The sequence below is a fragment of the Bactrocera dorsalis genome, chromosome 6, assembly GCF_023373825.1.
Source record: "Bactrocera dorsalis isolate Fly_Bdor chromosome 6, ASM2337382v1, whole genome shotgun sequence".
NCBI lineage: Eukaryota > Metazoa > Arthropoda > Insecta > Diptera > Tephritidae > Bactrocera > Bactrocera dorsalis.
Window position 1 is genome coordinate 35,157,607 of NC_064308.1, and position 19,605 is coordinate 35,177,211.

At 35.9% G+C, this 19,605-nt stretch overlaps 1 protein-coding gene and 1 pseudogene across 1 annotated transcript in view; both read right to left on the reverse strand.

The window, feature by feature from the left end:
* Window positions 1-9,134: 9,134 nt before the first annotated feature.
* The window catches only part of LOC125779311 (uncharacterized), a 329,486-nt gene continuing 319,015 nt past the window's right edge, over window positions 9,135-19,605 (reverse strand). Inside the window, exon 2 of the mRNA XM_049460586.1 lies at window positions 9,135-9,265. The gene's annotated coding sequence lies outside the window, so the exon portion shown is untranslated. The remainder of the gene's footprint in view (window positions 9,266-19,605) is intronic.
* On the reverse strand, window positions 11,325-11,407 carry LOC125779872 (small nucleolar RNA U3; annotated as a pseudogene).

The following is a 19,605-nucleotide window of genomic DNA, read 5'->3' on the forward strand; positions in this document are numbered from 1 at the left end:
AATTTTGACTTGGAAAGTAGTTCTGTCTTTTCGTTGCGGAAAATAATATGCAGCGTAATCATCTCTCTTTTGTTCTTCGCCAATTTGGCTGCCATATTGATGTGCTGAACACAAAACGACGACAGACGACAAACGACAAACGAGAGTACGAAAGTGAAATGAAAACAAAACAACAGAGCTGTCCATTTTGCATGTACACAACGTTGTGGCCATACTAATACCTTGCACTTCAATGAAATTTTAATATTTTGTTCAAAGTTAAATTTTTTATGCAAAAAATTAATAAATACTACTCTTCCTCATCTCTCTTCTTCCATTCTACTGTCGTTCTACTGTATTTGGCAAATAGGAGTTAGCGAGAATGACAACTGTCGGCCTACAGTCGTGTATTCGTGTCGTCGTCAAAATAAGTGTCCATAAGAACGTGTGTAATATTTGACAGATGTCGTTTGTCGTCTGTCGTCGTTTTGTGTTCAGCACATGACTTGTTAAGATCAATTTTTTGATTGGTATTCATATGTGTACGCATATGTATGTTTGTATGCTTGTGCATTATTTGTTCGGCAATGTATGCAAATATAAGTACATATAAGTATATATGAATGTATGAACATGCAAGTCAATGCGCGCACATGTAATAAGTATATTGATAAGTGATGAAAATATGATTTCAATTTCTGAACGCGCACAAGCGTATAAGTAAACAATTTCTCTTTGAATTTGTTTTTAAAATTTTTATTTCCCTTGGTAATACCAAGGACAGCCGGTCTCAGCGGAAGAGTTGAAATAACTGATTACATACGAGCGACGTTAGCGTCTAAATACCTACACTACTTTGCCCTAACTTTAGTTGCTGCACGTTATTGGCCGCGTGACTTCTTAGTTGCTTACACTTTGTTGTTGTCACGCGCAAGGCTAAAAGCGTTCGATCAGCATAATGGCCGGATGCATACTTAATGCGGTATTGAGTTCTTATAAAGTTGCATATGCACCGTCAGCGAATTCGGTGCAAGTGATATTTTTGCCGGATGTTTGGTTACCTGTGCTAACTACTCTCCCTCTTGAAGTGAAAGCGTCCCCGGTTTCCTTTATGATGTTCTTCAGTACTACCATATTTCTTTGTCGTTTTCGCAGAAATATTGCTATGCTCATAGCTGTGGCAATTAGGATTAGGATCAAGGCGGTTCCCGATTGTATGAAGCGGGTTTCAATAAGATTCTGTAGGTGCGCTATGTGCCTGAGGTTTTTTATATTAACTCTTTGTAGGTGTGGGAGTGATAACAACTCGATATGTTCTGTAAAGTTAACGTGCTGCGCGGGTACTGCTTCAGGATGCGAAAGTATTACTTCATTCCAATTGCTATAAACGGTGGAGTTTATCGTAATTTCGCCTTTGAATGTTATCAAAGAGGTTCCTCTAGCTAATCTTGTCAAATTTTCATTTTTTATTACAGTGGGTTGATCATTAATTAGAATTACGCCGTTATCGATCTCCTCAAGGGCGGGAACGTGATCGGCGGATTTGGATTTGCATTCTGCGAAGTGCTGGTTCAATAGTTGTCGTACGCAGGAACTTTCTTTCAAGGGTTGGCAGAAGTTTGCTATTATGGCTTCCTTGCAATTATAAAGTGGGATGTATTCTCTGTTGCATTCGGCAATAAGATTTGTTTCTAAGGAAATAATCTTTCCTTCCTGGATTACGGGCAGCAACTTTACTTTATTACAAACTCTAGCTATTTTTGGGTATTTAATAATGAAATAAATAAATTGTGTATTTTGAAATATCTTAAGTTTAGAAACAGAAAGTATGTCAGTTATACTGGTATTTGTAGAGAGCTCAGCAGCTAATATATTATTTATTTCCATGCCATTAAGCAGAATGGGGTTAATAACATTTACTTTTCCTAGAGCTACCGACGTTATAATGGTTTCTAATTCCATTATCACCGCTCTATTTCTAGTACTGACTAAAGAAAAGAGATTTCCAGTGACGATCTGTGTCTGTTTTGCCTGTGCTAAAAGTTTATTAACTGTCACCGTCAATTCGTTTATTTGTTTCTGTGTAACTAAATTAATTGTTGCCTGCTGTTCGTTTGCTTTTATTAGGGCTTCAGCTCTGGTCTCAATTGTTTAAAAGTCATCAAAGTCCGGGGTACCGGTTATGTATATTAATGCAGTCCCTAGGATATTGATGCTTCGCGCATGTCGGTGATGTACTCTGACCGCGTCTAGTAGTTTTAATATTTCGTTGCCGTCGTTTCGAAGTAGTTGCCTGGCGTGGGAATGCGGAAATTGCTTTAATATTGTGTCCGTCTCTTCGGCTATCGTCTCGAATTCTGATAAGTTTGTCTTGTGTAGTAAAAACTCGTATTGTTCATGGAGGATTACTTTCCCTGTTGTTAATGGAATGTAGTGAGAGGTGGTATAGTTGAATATCCTCGCGGTAGTCCAATGGTTCATTGCCAAGAGTAGGGTTATCATAAATATTCCTATGTTAAGTTGTTTTCGGTCTTCAGTGGATGATTGATGCTTGATTATTGACCCTCGAAAGTAACGCCTCTGCGTGGCTTGATGATTTATTGATGATTTTATTGTGGTGCTTAACGTTCTTATCTACAGGTTTCGCCAAACGAAATTTTTTGGTAGTTTTTTACTGTAGTATCTTTATGGTGGAGGTGATGATTTCACCTAAACAATTTTCTTGCAATTCTTGGCGGTTTATTTATTGTGGCACTTCTTTGGTGGCACTGATGGTTTTATTTAAAATTTTTAGCTCGTAATATTTGGTAGCACTTCTATGATGGCACTGATAGTTTTTAAAATAATATTTTGTGGCACTGATGGCTTAAAATTTTTTGTTCATAATATTTGGTGGCACTTCTATGGTGGCACTGATAGTTTTATTAAAAAAAAAAAATTTTGTTTATAATAGTTGGTGGCACTGATAGTTTTATTTAAAAAAATTTCTTGTTCATAATATATGGTGGCACTTCTATGGTGGCACTGATGGTTTTTATTTAAACTAGTAAGGAGGTGGGTCCGAACCCACGGCCAAACTCGCGTGTCCTTTTATAAGGATTTTTTTGTTTGGCCCCACGTTGGGCGCCAGTAAACAATTTCTCTTTGAATTTGTTTTTAAAAATTTTATTTCCCTTGGTAATACCAAGGACAGCCGGTCTCAGCGGAAGAGTTGAAATAACTGATTACATACGAGCGACGTTAGCGTCTAAATACCTACACTACTTTGCCCTAACTTTAGTTGCTGCACGTTATTGGCCGCGTGACTTCTTAGTTGCTTACACTTTGTTGTTGTCACGCGCAAGACTAAAAGCGTTCGATCAGCATAATGGCCGGATGCATACTTAATGCGGTATTGAGTTCTTATAAAGTTGCAGACGCACCGTCAGCGAATTCGGTGCAAGTGATATTTTTGCCGGATGTTTGGTTACCTGTGCTAACTTATACATACACTCATATGAGCATGTGCAGATACACAAGATAGGATAGAAGATGTATGCCTTTTAACATCGTATACTATACAAAAATAATATTTTTCTTACTAATAGAAATTAAATTTATCACCGCAAAATACATAATATACATATACATAATATTGCTGTGATAAATTTAATTTCTATTAGTAAGAAAAATATTTATTTGTATAGTATACGATGTTAAAAGCAAAAAATTAAAAATTTATTCTGTCGAGATTCGAACCTGTGTTAGCATCTTGACTTTCCAAGCGCTTACCACCAACACCACCATTGACACTTAGATTGCGCTGACTTAAGTATGGCTTAGTTATGCATGTAAGAAACATACGATGGTTCTAATAATTTTGTTTAAGTATAGAAATTTGCTTTTTTAGAACATTTCCTTTCGCAAACATACAGACAAATGTACAAACGACATAATATATGTATGTATGATTGTTTCGCATTTTGTTTCTACGCCGGTCAAATTTCTATACAAAAATCGGCTGAAATGTGTGAGAAAATAAAATGGACAACTAGGGCAAATAATATTTAAAAAAATTATTGATAATTAAATATAAATGAAGATACATGTAGATTTACTTAAATTTATTTAAATTTCAAATTAATTAATATACACATGTTAATATACACATGTCTTATTCGCGCAAAATTTCCAACTTTATGAAAATTGGCGCAATTATCGACATTTGTCAATTTGCCCAATATATTAGTAGGAGAAAGCTCAATACTTCTTTACATCTATACTATCTATACTAATTATATAAAATTGCTTATATGAAAAATGTTTGTAACGGCTAATCTCCTAAAGTTCTGAAGCGATTTTTATAATTTTTTTTTTAAATAAAGCTCGCGAGTGGCATACTTTTTTTTTAATTTTCCGAAATCAAATCCTTTTTCTTTCGGGTTGAAGTTTTTGAAAACCCAAAAGTATTGCAAGCATAAGGTTCTTCGTTCACCAAACGCAGTCTACAGCGAAGCGCGCTTTGTGTGTGTGCGTGTACCCTTTATCGTTTGCGGCACGCACTCTCTCTCTCTTCCATCTCTGCACATCTTTTCCAGCATAACATAATGAAGTAAAGTACATATGTACATATGTATGCACTCTCTCTCTTCCATCTCTCACATCTTTTACTACATAACTTATTGAAGTAAAGTACAAAGCAAAAAAGTTTGCATATATAAATGATCGCAGAACAAGTGAAATAACGCTAAACAGCACAATCAAATGCTCGCATAAATTGCCGTATGTATGCATGTATGTAGATATGTAAATACAGTGTCAACTATATTTACTCTGTTTACTTACTTATTTTGCAGCAACGCACCGTTGCACATTAGGTCAAATGAGCGTTTTTTCTGTGCAAAAGTGATAAAATCAAAGTGCCGTTTTACTTTTGTTGTTGTTGTTTTTTAATTGGAAATACTCCAAAACAAAGACGCGTGTTTTTTGTTTGTGCTAAATAGAGAGTACCGTTACACACGTGTGCGTCAAAGTCAGTCGATGCAAGTCTTTCAACAAATGTGATTGCAAGTTCAGTAGTGGTTGGTCATCTTTAAGAGTGTGTTTATCGAATTGTGGTGATAATAATTCATTAGGGGAAAATGGAAAATAAAGCTACAAGTAAGAGTATATGTATTTAATTAACATTGGCTTATATGTATGTCGCTATACTTGATAATAATTCATTAGTCTACATAATCTCAAAACTGTAGAATTTATCTAAAACTTTGACTTCTATAAGCCTTTAAAAATTTTGACCTCATTTGACCCCTTTCAAATTGATAATATAAATAAAGTAATAAATAATGAGTTATTTGCATTTTGTTTAAACTGCTATTCTTTGCGTTTAACGAGTGTTATCTATTTTTGTTTAGGAAACCTCTGCATAAAAAAAGCTGATTTGTTTGATATATGGCGAAAAGAATGCACAAAAAAAGGAAAGTTTGATGCTGTTTTAAAATATGTAATTGGCAAAATTGAAGTTAATATACTTTCGGATGAAATTGAGAAACATATATCGCAAATATTACATTTTTTTTGCGTAAAATTGGCAACAAAGTGGGAAAAATCTCACAGAAACATAAATACCTTTAAGAAACAAAATGAAGCGTGGCTTAATACTGAAACAAATTTTGTGTTATATGAAATTTCTAAAAAAGCACCACCTACCACTGTTGGACGTCCACGTCTGCCATTCAGCGCCAAATCAGATTTCGGAAAAAGAAAAGAAGCCGCAGACCTATCAGCTGAAAAAGCTGATACTAATCTTCTAGTTCGCGCAGCAGCAACATCGGCTCGTACACAAGGTGATACTGATCTGGCTGCAGTCCTGAAAGAAAGCATGGAAAGTCCAACAAGGCCATCAAAAATGCGGAAATTTGTTAACGAGGATCCCAAAAAGCCAATTCCTTATTCAGCGGATGAGACTTTAGCTTTCCTTCTTGAGCATAATTTTTCAAAAGAGCAGTATAATGCAATACGCGATGGAAGCAAAAAAAGGAACAGCGACATATATCCTCATTATAGCAAAATTGCAGCCGCAAAATTAAAATGTCGACCTGAGGGTATAGAAGCAAGTGAGACCCTAGCCAAAGTTCCGTTGCGCAATATTTTACAACATACGGCTGAAAAAATTGTTGATATGCAAAGAGAAGTGTTTCAAGCTGTAATGGAAGCGGAAAAGACAAATTTTGTATCTGAATTGATATTAAGCTACGGATTTGATAGTAGCACTGGTCAAGCTCAATTTAAGCAAACATTTAATGAGCCAGACAGCGATAGCTACCTATTGGCTACAACAGTCATTCCCTTAAGGTTACTGCTCTCATCGGGTAAACCAATTTGGAACAACCGCACACCGCAGTCTGTAAGATTTTGCCGTCCCATTAAACTGGAGTACATAAAAGAGACAAAAGAAGTGGTTTTAAAGGAGCACCTGAAATTAAAAAATGAGATTAATGCCTTGAAAACCCTAACAATATCAATTGGTGATGGAAAATCTGTGGAAGTATCCTTTAAATTATTTTTAGCACTAATTGATGGAAAAGTTTTAAACATTATAACTGGGACTAGATCAAACCAGGCTTGTTCCATTTGTGGTGCTACACCTAAAGACTTTATGAACACGAGTAATTACAAAAGTGAAGTATTTCATGCAAAAGAGGAAACCTTAAAATTTGGAATTAGCCCCCTTCATTGTTGGATTAGATTTTTTGAATTTCTATTACATTTAGGCTATAAATGCAAAATACAAAAGTGGCAGATACGAGGTGAAGATAAGTTACATGTCTTAAAAAGAAAAGTAGACATTCAAAACGATTTTTGGAAAAAGCTTGGACTTCGCGTAGATATGCCCAGAGTAGGAGGCTCCGGTTCCACAAATGACGGGAACACTGCTCGTCGAGCTTTTACTGAACATACTATTTTTTCTAAAATAACTGATGTTAACGAAGACCTTATATTTCGTTTCAAAATAATTTTGATTTGTCTATCCTGCGAGTTTGAAATCAATTCAAGCAAATTTGAAATATATTGCTTTCAAACAGCAAAACGTTTTCAGGAGCTATATCCCTGGCTGCCAATGACTTCTACAGTCCATAAAGTACTAACACATTCAAGAGAAATAATAGAAAATACTGCACTTCCCATGGGGTTTTTTGGAGAACAAGCTGCTGAATCGCGACATCAAATTTACAAAGCCGATAGATTACATCACGCTCGTAGAAACAACTGCACCAATAACCTATTAGACATATTTAATAGGGCTATCGATACATCAGATCCATTAATTTCCAAATTTTTTTTAAGTAAACGCATTCAAAAGGTCAAATGAGCGTTTTTCTGTGCAAAATTAATAACGATTACAAATATATGCTATTCAAACCAAAACCTGTAAGGATTTCAGAAGCAGGAGTAACTGTATTATAAAAAGTGGAAATTAACCCTCTAACGACCAAAATTTAAAATTACTCCTTTTGCAGCCATTAATGAAAACAATACATTGTTTCATTTGTTAATTTTATTTGTACTGAAACAATTAGTTAATCACATAAATCTAATTCATTATGTAAATTTAAATTAAAAAGTTTCTCCTCAGTTTCATTAATTTCATCATCTTGGTTGTTAAGTTGAAAATCTTCTATGGGTTCGCTGCAACATAATAATTCAATGACTTCAGGAGGAAGTGTGATACGTTTCCTCTTTTGAATGCGTTTACTTAAAAAAAATGTGGAAATTAATGGATCTGATGTATCGATAGCCCTATTAAATATGTCTAATAGGTTATTGGTGCGGTTGTTTCTACGAGCGTGATGTAATCTATCGGCTTTGTAAATTTGATGTCGCGATTCAGCAGCTTGTTCTCCAAAAAACCCCATGGGAAGTGCAGTATTTTCTATTATTTCTCTTGAATGTGTTAGAACTTTATGGACTGTAGAAGTCATTGGCAGCCAGGGATATAAAGGGTGATTTTTTAAGAGCTTGATAACTTTTTTTAAAAAAAAACGCATAAAATTTGCAAAATCTCATCGGTTCTTTATTTGAAACGTTAGATTGGTTCATGACATTTACTTTTTGAAGATAATTTCATTTAAATGTTGACCGCGGCTGCGTCTTAGGTGGTCCATTCGGAAAGTCCAATTTTGGGCAACTATTTCGAGCATTTCGGCCGGAATAGCCCGAATTTCTTCGGAAATGTTGTCTTCCAAAGCTGGAATAGTTGCTGGCTTATTTCTGTAGACTTTAGACTTGACGTAGCCCCACAAAAAATAGTCTAAAGGCGTTAAATCGCATGATCTTGGTGGCCAACTTACGGGTCCATTTCTTGAGATGAATTGTTGTCCGAAGTTTTTCCTCAAAATGGCCATAGAATCGCGAGCTGTGTGGCATGTAGCGCCATCTTGTTGAAACCACATGTCAACCAAGTTCAGTTCTTCCATTTTTGGCAACAAAAAGTTTGTTAGCATCGAACGATAGCGATCGCCATTCACCGTAACGTTGCGTCCAACAGCATCTTTGAAAAAATACGGTCCAATGATTCCACCAGCGTACAAACCACACCAAACAGTGCATTTTTCGGGATGCATGGGCAGTTCTTGAACGGCTTCTGGTTGCTCTTCACCCCAAATGCGGCAATTTTGCTTATTTACGTAGCCATTCAACCAGAAATGAGCCTCATCGCTGAACAAAATTTGTCGATAAAAAAGCGGATTTTCTGCCAACTTTTCTAGGGCCCATTCACTGAAAATTCGACGTTGTGGCAGATCGTTCGGCTTCAGTTCTTGCACGAGCTGTATTTTATACGGTTTTACACCAAGATCTTTGCGTAAAATCTTCCATGTGGTCGAATAACACAAACCCAATTGCTGCGAACGGCGACGAATCGACATTTCACGGTCTTCAGCCACACTCTCAGAAACAGACGCAATATTCTCTTCTGTACGCACTGTACGCATTCGTGTGGTTGGTTTAATGTCCAATAAAGTAAACTGAGTGCGAAACTTGGTCACAATCGCATTAATTGTTTGCTCACTTGGTCGATTATGTAGACCATAAATCGGACGTAAAGCGCGAAACACATTTCGAACCGAACACTGATTTTGGTAATAAAATTCAATGATTTGCAAGCGTTGCTCGTTAGTAAGTCTATTCATGATGAAATGTCAAAGCATACTGAGCATCTTTCTCTTTGACACCATGTCTGAAATCCCACGTGATCTGTCAAATACTAATGCATGAAAATCCTAACCTCAAAAAAATCACCCGTTAGCTCCTGAAAACGTTTTGCTGTTTGAAAGCAATATATTTCAAATTTGCTTGAATTGATTTCAAACTCGCAGGATAGACAAATCAAAATTATTTTGAAACGAAATATAAGGTCTTCGTTAACATCAGTTATTTTAGAAAAAATAGTGTGTTCAGTAAAAGCTCGACGAGCAGTGTTCCCGTCATTTGTGGAACCGGAGCCTCCTACTCTGGGCATATCTACGCGAAGTCCAAGCTTTTTCCAAAAATCGTTTTGAATGTCTACTTTTCTTTTTAAGACATGTAACTTATCTTCTCCTCGTATCTGCCACTTTTGTATTTTGCATTTATAGTCTAAATGTAATAGAAATTCAAAAAATCTAATCCAACAATGAAGGGGGCTAATTCCAAATTTTAAGGTTTCCTCTTTTGCATGAAATACTTCACTTTTGTAATTACTCGTGTTCAATTTATGTAATGGCACTCGGCTGAAGATAACGCACTTGATGCCTAATATCCTTCAAGCAAACATTTTAACCGGACCTGCAGCAGTCGAAAGCACAATGATCCCTCGGATACCTACAGATCTTCCATTTAGTTTCAAAAGAGTACAGTTCCCCGTTAAGACGTGTTTTGCGATTACCATTAATAAGTCCCAAGGGCAAACATTTAATACTGTTGGCATAGATCTTCGAAACGAAGTATTTTCTCACGGTCAATTATATGTGGCTCTGTCACGAATTGCTTCCCTGCAAAACAAACTGTTCTCATTTCTGGCAATGGAAATAAAACAAAAAATGTTGTATTCACTGAAGTTTTTAATAATTAAAATATATCCTTTTTGGTTATTGTTCCAAAATACATCAATTATAGTATACCTTATTTCATATCTTGAATTAATATTTACTCTATACAATCCTATTTATTTTCTGTAAGAGTTTTGAATTGTTACCTTTTTGTTATCTATTTTTAATTTTTCTGTAAAAGAGAATTTAATAAACAAATTATTTATAACGGTAATGAATTTAAAAGTGTTTACAATTAATTCAAATATGGGTAGTAAATATTTGTAAGTCTAACATAAGTTACACATTATACTCATGTATGTGTGTTTACATGTACGAATAAAGGTATTCTTTTATTTGCATTTTAACTACATTAAATTCTTTCCAATACCCTCATCGTTTCAGTTTTTGCGGCGTAACAAAGTACGCCGGGTATTTGCTAGTATGATATATACAAAGAACATGTAAGAAGAAGATTTTTACTTAATATGTCAATATTTATTCGATTTTGGCGCAATTATTGACACTTGTCTTAATATACAAAATTGGGCCAAACCAAAACAATGAAATACATAATTACTTTTTCATGTCAATATGGAAATGCCGACGGCGAAACGCAGACATATATTGCACATACATACATACAAGCGATTTTTTGGTTGAAAGCAAAAATTGAAGCATGAGAAATTGAAATGCCGACGGCAAAACGAAATTGCTTACATTCGTATATTGCGTATGAATCATGAAAATATCATCATAATGTTTAGGTAAATCTTTTATATACATATTTAAAAAGAGTTATTATAAAATAAGATCAATTTAACATTAAATAATTTGAAAAATAATAAATCAAAAATAAAAAAAGTTCTACATACATATTTCTATACAAAATGGAACATTCATATTTCCTATGGAATATCAAAGAAATCATTTTTCTTCAATATTCTCTGTTTGCGAGTATCATCATGGGCATGCATACATATATTTATGTCTCTTCATATTCTTGGGTATGTGAGACAGAGAACATAAAAAAATGTGTTTATGTTCTCTATGTGAGAGGTGTATTTTGTACACATTTTTCGCTGTCAAAATTTAATAAAATATAAACGAAAAGCAAAACGAAATTCTTCGTTTGGAGTGTATTTCTGTCTCTTCATATTCTATGCTTCGGCATTTCTGTCTCTTCATATTCTCGGTTAGAATATGTGAGAGAATTGTAAAAAATGTTAAAATTGCGAGGCGAATTCCGACCTACAATGTTAACAAATGCGGTGAATTCCCTAATGTGAATCTATGAAATGTTCGCAGTCGAACTTGATTCTTCTCTACACTTTTAAGTTCTCTGGACTGACTACAGAAATGATCCTGAAAAGTATAGTCTTAATTTTTCAACGGCCAACGCAGAGTATTTCAACCAAAAGTCACACAAAATAGTTGAGAATTCGCAGAAATGAAAGACAAACGAAAGAAAAAGAAGTATAACTTCAATAATGCACAAGCATACAAACGTACATATATATTCGTACACATGTGAATATGTCACCAACCAAAAATTGAAACATTGTTCTACAAAAACAGCAATAGCATAAGCATGGCAACATTGTGTTGTTGGTAGAAAATTCGAGCTGTGCCGAAAGAAACAATCGCCGATTGTCACCGCTTCCCTTGCTACTCAAACATCTTCGCAAACAAGGTTGCGCAATATGAATCTATCGCAACCTTTTCCGAACTCGTATAAGAAGTATAACTTCAAAAAGATGGAATTGATATCAATCAACCGGAATGACCCATTTCCAATTTTTAGTGAACACGATCTAAAATGTCTTCGGCAATGTCATTTTTGCACGTATCTTATAACTGACGCGGATTTGAAGGCTGATATGTCGAAATGTTTATCGCGAAAAATGTGCGAACTTCGTTTTCATTCCAGTGATTAACATGTTCCAGCAATTGTAATTGCTGGCTTACTTCTCCAAAAATTGCACACACCGTACCATTCACAGTACGCAATGACCCAAATAAAGTAGAAGGTAGAAACAATCGTCGTTTTTCGGGTGGATTGTGTAAATTCGTCCTAATGCATTAGTTGATAACACAATTGGATGTCCATCTACTGGTAGGCCTTGCTTTCTGTGCAACTATTTCTTCTGCGATGCATTCCATGTATAACATCATGGTATTTCCGAATGTTCGGAAAACAGTCGCTTTATTGCATTTTAAGTATCGACTGTATCGTTCAAGACCAATAACCGCCATGTTGCTTCCGTACACGTGACGTATTTACAAACGTATTTTATCGATTTCACCAAACTGCAATACTTAACATTGATATGAGTTTTGAATGTGAATTAGGCAATAATGGTGTGTTGTCAACTTCGATATTCACTATTCTAAATTGAAAGCTGAATGTTTTGCCATTGTCGTCTGGTGAGCGACGCCGATAAAGTGGGTAGCCATCATTTCAAGTTCAAGGAAAAAAGTTACTTTTTGGAACTATCCAATTTTGCGGCTTTTCCTAATGAGAAGTATAAGATATTTTTATTTCTAAACATTCCCCGATCCACAACGAACAACCTCTGAAAATTTTATAAAGATTAGTGCAGCCGTTCTCTTAGCGTTACTAACAAACAAACAATCATTCGTTTGTAAGGGAAAAAGAAAAGGGCTGTTTTTAGGGTTTTCTGGCAATTATTCGAACCATCCTTGAACCTCAAAGAACATTTAAAAGACAGAATTGGCAAAATTGGTCCAGGCGTTGTTGAGTTATGCGCTTAGTAACACATTTTGCGATTCATTTTTATATATAAGACTAGCTGACCCCGCAGCCGTTGTCCTGCGTGAAATTATATAGTTTGAAATGAAAAGAAAGTTAAATTTTTCATTTCAATTTTTTTTTTCAATTTTAAGCAGCTTTATAAACAACATTTTTCGGTTTCTGCTCTGGTGTACAGAAGAGATGGTTTTCCAACTCGTGAGCACGCTACGGCCGTGTGAAAAACATAGCATTTCCAAATGTATGCCTCACACTATGCGACTATCTTCAGGTCCTGTTGACTGTCATCTCAAATTCAATTTTCACTGGAAACGGAATACGTTTGAACTGAAATGGCAAATCGTTAGAACTCAAAGGAATTCGTAGGATCAAGCATTCTGTCCCCTTGTATTCAATAGGTGCGTCACAATCAGTCGGATTCCTTTACACAGTTTCGGCGCATGAAGTTGGGAAACATAATAACGACGGATCCTTCTTTGAGACGCAAGTGATGCGGTGGCATACCAAGCCTGTCCAAAGAATTTAGGAATACCATTGGATAATTCACGGCGTCGTCTTCATAGTCAAGACGATCGATCGATTTGTATGAGCGCAAGTCTCCCGGAATTTGACTTTGAATCTTCCAGTTAAACTCAACAACATCGGTATTTTTGGCAGCTAACATTGCGCGTACACTTAACGAATCGTAGTTACGATAATTTGGCCATGTCCGAACATTTGTGGTGAGTTCATCTTCCGTGAATTGGTAAAGGGAAGATGGAATTGATATCGACCCACCGGAAGTATCGACCGAAATTGTACCATTTCCAATTTTTAGCGAACACGATGTAAAATGTCTTTGACAATGTCGATGTTTATATCGAAAAGTAAGCGAACTTCAGTTCCATTCCAGTGATTAACGTGTTCCAGCATTTGTAATTGCTGGCTTACTTCTCCAAAACTTGCACACATCGAACCATTCACAATAAGCAATGACTCAAATAAAGTTGAACCGGGTACATTAATCAATAGCAACCGAAGGTAGAAACAATCGGCGTTTTTCGGGTGGATTGTGTAAATTCGTTCTAATGCATTAGTTGAGAACACACCTGGATGTCCATCTACTGGTTGGACTTGCTTTCTGCGTAACTATTCGACAATGCATTCCATGTATAATATCAAGGTATTTTCGAATAGAGCAATGTTCTCACAAACGCATCACTGACGAAAGTTGAGAAAAAACTCGTCAATGTTAATTTTGTTGCTGGTGATGTTTCCACTGACTATACTGTATTCTCTGGGTTGAAATACACTCTTTGGCCATTCTCCAAATTAACTGCGAGACGCACCACAGTCGGAAAACGTTCATGAATTGCAAAAGTAAATATCCTACAAAGCGCTATATTGCAGTTCAAATTATTTTTTTGGAATTGTTCAATTTTCCGACTTTTCCTTATGAAAGACATACAGATTATTTATCTGAACCTCAACGAACATTTTAAAAAAAGAATTATCAAATTTGGTTCAGTCGTATGAAAGTTATGAGCGTACATACATTTTGGCGATTCATTTTTATTTATATAGATTAAAATAATAAATTTAAAATGAGGAATGATATTTTGATTTATGTTTGTATAAGTTTATTAAATTTAAGACTTCGCTCATTCTCAACTAATTTAGCACAATTTTTCTGTAAATTAACAATATTTAACTAAATATTAATTTTTGGAAAAATGTCATTTTGAAAATGTACTTTATTTTTATAATATAACACAACCGTAAACAACTCGGTATAAGGGAACTGTGGGACGGCATTTCAAACTCCTTACGTACAGCTGCAACCGAAATCATTGGTGTTCGGAAAGTGCAAAAGAACAGCTGGTACGACGAGGAGTGCCGTGACGCAGCGGAGAGAAAACAGGCTGCCTACCTCGCAACGTTACGGCAATAAAAATTCTATGTTAAAGTGGTAATGTTTGATTTTTTACGATCGGCGTGCATACATGTATCTCGTTTTTTTTGCCGGAGGGAAATCTTCGAAAGATACCGTCCTGTTTCGGGCGGCATGCAAGTTCACCCGACTCGCGCATGTGCCATTGTTACCAAGTGCGGAACCTGCGGGACAGGTCGCCTACGTACTAAACCCTAACACTGTCTCCACAAGCTATTTGTTTTCCGCGCGGGACCGCCGCGTGATCACCCGTCTTTCGTTCTTTCTCTGCCATTCCTTCTTAAGGTTGCCGTGCTCCATTTTTCAACAAAGTTCCACACCTGCTGGAAACGTAACATGGGTAGTACAATATTTTCAGGGGTTAGCCGCTCTGAGAGAAGTTGCTCGAGCTCCTCCCTTTCATCTTTATACGAGGGCACAGAAAGAAAGTGTGCAGCAGCCGTGCCCAGTTAGGAACTGCGTCAATTAATAGTCAGTTATTCCGTGATTTCTCTCTACCTGCACGTTTCTGATCAACGTGTGTGTCCATATGCCTTTTGGTGTTTCGTGCCATCGTTTCTGCCACTCATTAAGGCTGGTTTGTTTTTCTTGCTGTTTCTCTTGTAAATTTAGTCGTCTGCCCGCGTTTTTCGTTTTGTCATAAATTATTTTTAGCGCCATCGTCATAATACCTGGAGGCATGATACCTGAAATAAATTCAGCCGCTTCGTGATTGTGATTCAGTCCGGAAAGCGCAAGCCACTCTGATTGCTCTTAACCGAGCTACTGCTTTTGCCGTATTCGCATATGTTTTGTGCAGCAATGGTGGTCCCCATATGGGTACGGCATACATTAGTACTGACTGGCAAACTTTTGCCAGAGGAGCGCGTCTATTTTGACTAGGTCCACCTGTGTTGGCCATGATTCTAGTTAATGTAGCTGTCACTTTTGCTGCTTTCTGACAGGCTTTCGCGATGTGGGTCCGATAATTTAGCCTCGCGTCAATAACTACACCCAGGTATTTCAACGATTGTTGGATCATATAAAACATTCCAGCGGCCTTAGTACTGAGCCTTGTGGTACACCGCCCGTTACAATGTAGTTTTTAGGAGCTTATTCTGTGTCATATAGCAGTAATCTGTAGGAGGGGTAGCTGGATATGATCTTCAGTAGGTAGAGTGGTGTCTTCTTTTGTTTCAGGGCTTCTATGATATTGAAGACATTTTTTATGTCGAACGTCACAACTACATAGTATTCTTTGAAGCCATATAAACATCTGGTTCCTTCAATTGCCTTGCTTGCTTGCGAGCTCTATTAGCTTGCCAATTGACCTGTGTCTTTGAAAACCATATTGGGTTTCGGCTAAGCCCGGTGGCTCTGTTTCTAGATGTTGCTCTAGCCGCACACAAATTATACGCTTCAGGATTTTCCCCATTGTGTCCAACATACATAGGTAGGAGTCTGCCTCCATTGTTGGTTTATTTGGCTTTTGTATAAGCACTAGCCGCTGTTTTTCCAGATCTTAGGGAATACTCCCTCTCGTAAGCATTGCGTATAAACTTCCGTAAACGGGGTGGGTTTATATTTAATAGCGAGTTTTAGGGCCTTATTCGGGATGCCATCTAGGCCTAATGCTTTAGTATTTGGGAGTTTCTCTACTGGCTCAATAGTTTCTTGGTCAGTGACTAGCGGTGCGTTTATAGCTTCTTTTGTTTGCTGCCTTTGTAGCAATTGCGTAGAAAAAAGCATATGGACAACCATATTTAATAATCTAGGGCATGTAGGCGCTTGTCCTTTATGGTCTTTAGTCTTTGACATGATGATTTTGTATGCATCTCCCCACGGGTTTTCTTCGACCTCGTTGCACAGCTCTTTAAAACAACAAGCTTTGGTCTTCTTTATTGCTTTCTTCAGTTTATTTCGCTTTCGCTTAAAGCGCTCGTTTACAAAACTGCGGCCGTTTTTGTCGAAAGTATTTCTGTTACCAATGTTCAGCGAGATGGTGTTCAGTACCGAAAAAGTCTTCAGAAGAGCTTCTCCTCGTCTATTTGTGTACGTGATATACGTTTAGGTACGTTTATTAAATTTAAGACTTGGACTTGGATTGCCAATCCATTTTATATAATTTTTCTGCAAATTAACAATATTAAACCGAATAATAATTTTTAAAAAATGTATTAATTTATTTTGAGAATGTACTTCATTTTTATAATTTAACACAACCGTCTTAATACTCACTCTAATTAATTTAATATTACCGAAATGAAACTGCCGTCGGTGTATGTGTATATTGGATGTGTTGCCTCTACGAAATTTCCATAGAAATGAAAAGTGATCTGTCAAACTGCTGAAGTGACAGTTCATTGCTTTCTATACTACTGTGATAAAAATGAAAGGCGAATTAATTTATACTTCGCGTGTTTTTCGAATTGGTCAATTTTTTTCTGTAAGTTGGTAGTACTATAAGTGACATCTATGATAAATTTAACATCAAAATATTCATTAGTATTTGAGATACGCGTCGTTTTGTGAGGCTTTAAATGTGAATTCTTCGATTTTTACTATGTCTGTATTTATTGAACAAAGAAGTGCGATAATCCATCATCTCATACTTCATTGGTTATTTGTGATCATTTCGCGACATTTTCAATTAATATCGTGTCGTTACCATCGCATTCGCCTGAGTTACCTTCGTGTAACTTTTGGCTATTCAGCAAATTCACATGGCCACTCCGAGGACACCGTTTTGACTTAATTGAGGATATAAAAGCTAAATTCAAGAAGGCTCTGATGGTCATCACGACGGAAGATTTTTCCAAGTGCTATGATGTCTGGAAAATTCGTTAGCTTAAGTGTATTGCAGCGGGAGGGGATTACTTTGAGGTAGATGAAATGGACAAAATTCACCTTTCAATTTTATCACAGTTTTATGTGGCATACAAATTAGTATACCATATATTGAATTCCAAAAGCAATATATGAAATACTAATTAGTATGCCATATATTAAAAGCAATTGGGTGTTACTTCAGCAGTTTGACAGCGCAGTTTTCATTTCTATGAAAATTTCGGAGAGGCAACATTCCCCATTTACACACATACAGACGGTATTTTCATTTCGGTAATATTAAATCAGTAGCGCGGGTATTAAGACGGCTGTGTTAAATAATAATAATAATACAGTACATTTTCAAAATAACACTTTTCCAAATAATTAATATTTAGTTTAATATTGTTAATTTACAGAATAATTATGCAAAATGGGTTGAGAATTAACGAAGTCTTAAATTAAACTTGTACAAGCATAAATCAAAATATCATTGCTCATATCAAATTTATTATTTTAATTGGTATATAGTAAAATGTAAGCTATAATTATCATAGTCCGAAAATATAAAATCTTTTTTTACAAGAAATACATTTGTAGAAAAAAGTATGATTCTCCTCTTTTTTATTTTCCATATAAATATTTTTCATTCATATAAAACTTTAAACAGTTCAAAAGCTCAAAACATGCGCTACATACAGATTTGGCAATGACAATAGCAATAAATTCGACAGTTAGTATGCCATAAATTTTTGCTGGTCGAGATGCCCCGTTATGTACACTAAATATTTAGGCTGTTCACGGTAAGGTGGTTATCGAGTTATGTGCTTATTAGATTAAAAATAACCTCTATGCTCCGTGAGCACTCTATGTTGTATGGTTATTTGCTTATGTTTACACAAACAGCTGTTCATTTTTTACAATTTTAGTTCAATGAAATTTGATTTAGAGGGCTGAAGACGAAGAGAAGAGAAGCACGCACCAGAAAGCAAAAAAAGACGACTTGTTCGCCTTTGTGAAACAAGGTTTATAGAAAGGCATGAAAGCATTATAAGCTTTGTGGAGCTTTTCAAATTCATTGTACTAAGTTTGGAAATAATTTCGAGTAAGACATGGTCCATTTCGTCTAAAGCATCAGTCTTCTTAGCAGCGGTATAGAAAAGCGATTTTTTGCTTAGTCTATTCGTCTGTGAGCAATTGTTCAGCTTAACGCTGCCACTGTCTGTGCAACTCCAAGAAAAATCTATGGATTTTGTATCAGCAATGAACCGAGCCAAAGAATTAATAAGAACTCTGCACCAGATAAGAGAAACAGCGGATGGTTTTTTCAACAATATTTTCCAAACAGCATCACAAATGTCTAAAGATCTTTTTGACATAGATCTTGTAGTGCCTAGAGTGACTTCGCGTCAAACTACTCGTGCTAATCCACCTTGCACAACCCCTGAAAGCCACTTCAGAGTTACAATATTTATTCCATGCGTTGATGCTCTGATTCAAAACATGACAGAACGTTTATTAGTGAATGAGGATATACTCTCGTCATTTCAAATTCTACTCCCAGGTTTTGCTGCAATTGATAATGCCGAAGAATTAAAAAATTTAACTATTTACTTCGAGGAGCAAATATCAATGACAGCATTAAAATCAGAGTATCGATTGTGGTGTGCCAGCTTATCAACAATAGATCCAACCATAGAAGTGTTGAAATTACTGCAACATTGCGATGCAACGTATTTTAAAAATATTCACTACCTGCTTACAATTTTACCAACTCTACTCTCGAAAGAACTTCTTCAACCTTAAAAAGAATAAAAACTTTACCACGCAGTGTGATGGGCAATGAGCGGTTGAGTGCACTTGCTGTTATTGCGGTGCACTGGGATATTAAAATAGATCCAGATGAAGTAATTAATGATATGGCAAGCAAGAAGAAAAGAAAAATATTACTTATTTAAGTTACAACTACCAAATAATTTAAGTAATATGTATATGAATTTATATTGTTTTTTTTTTTAATAAACAGAAAATTTAAAGTTTATATATGTTTTTACTTCAGCTTATATTAATTG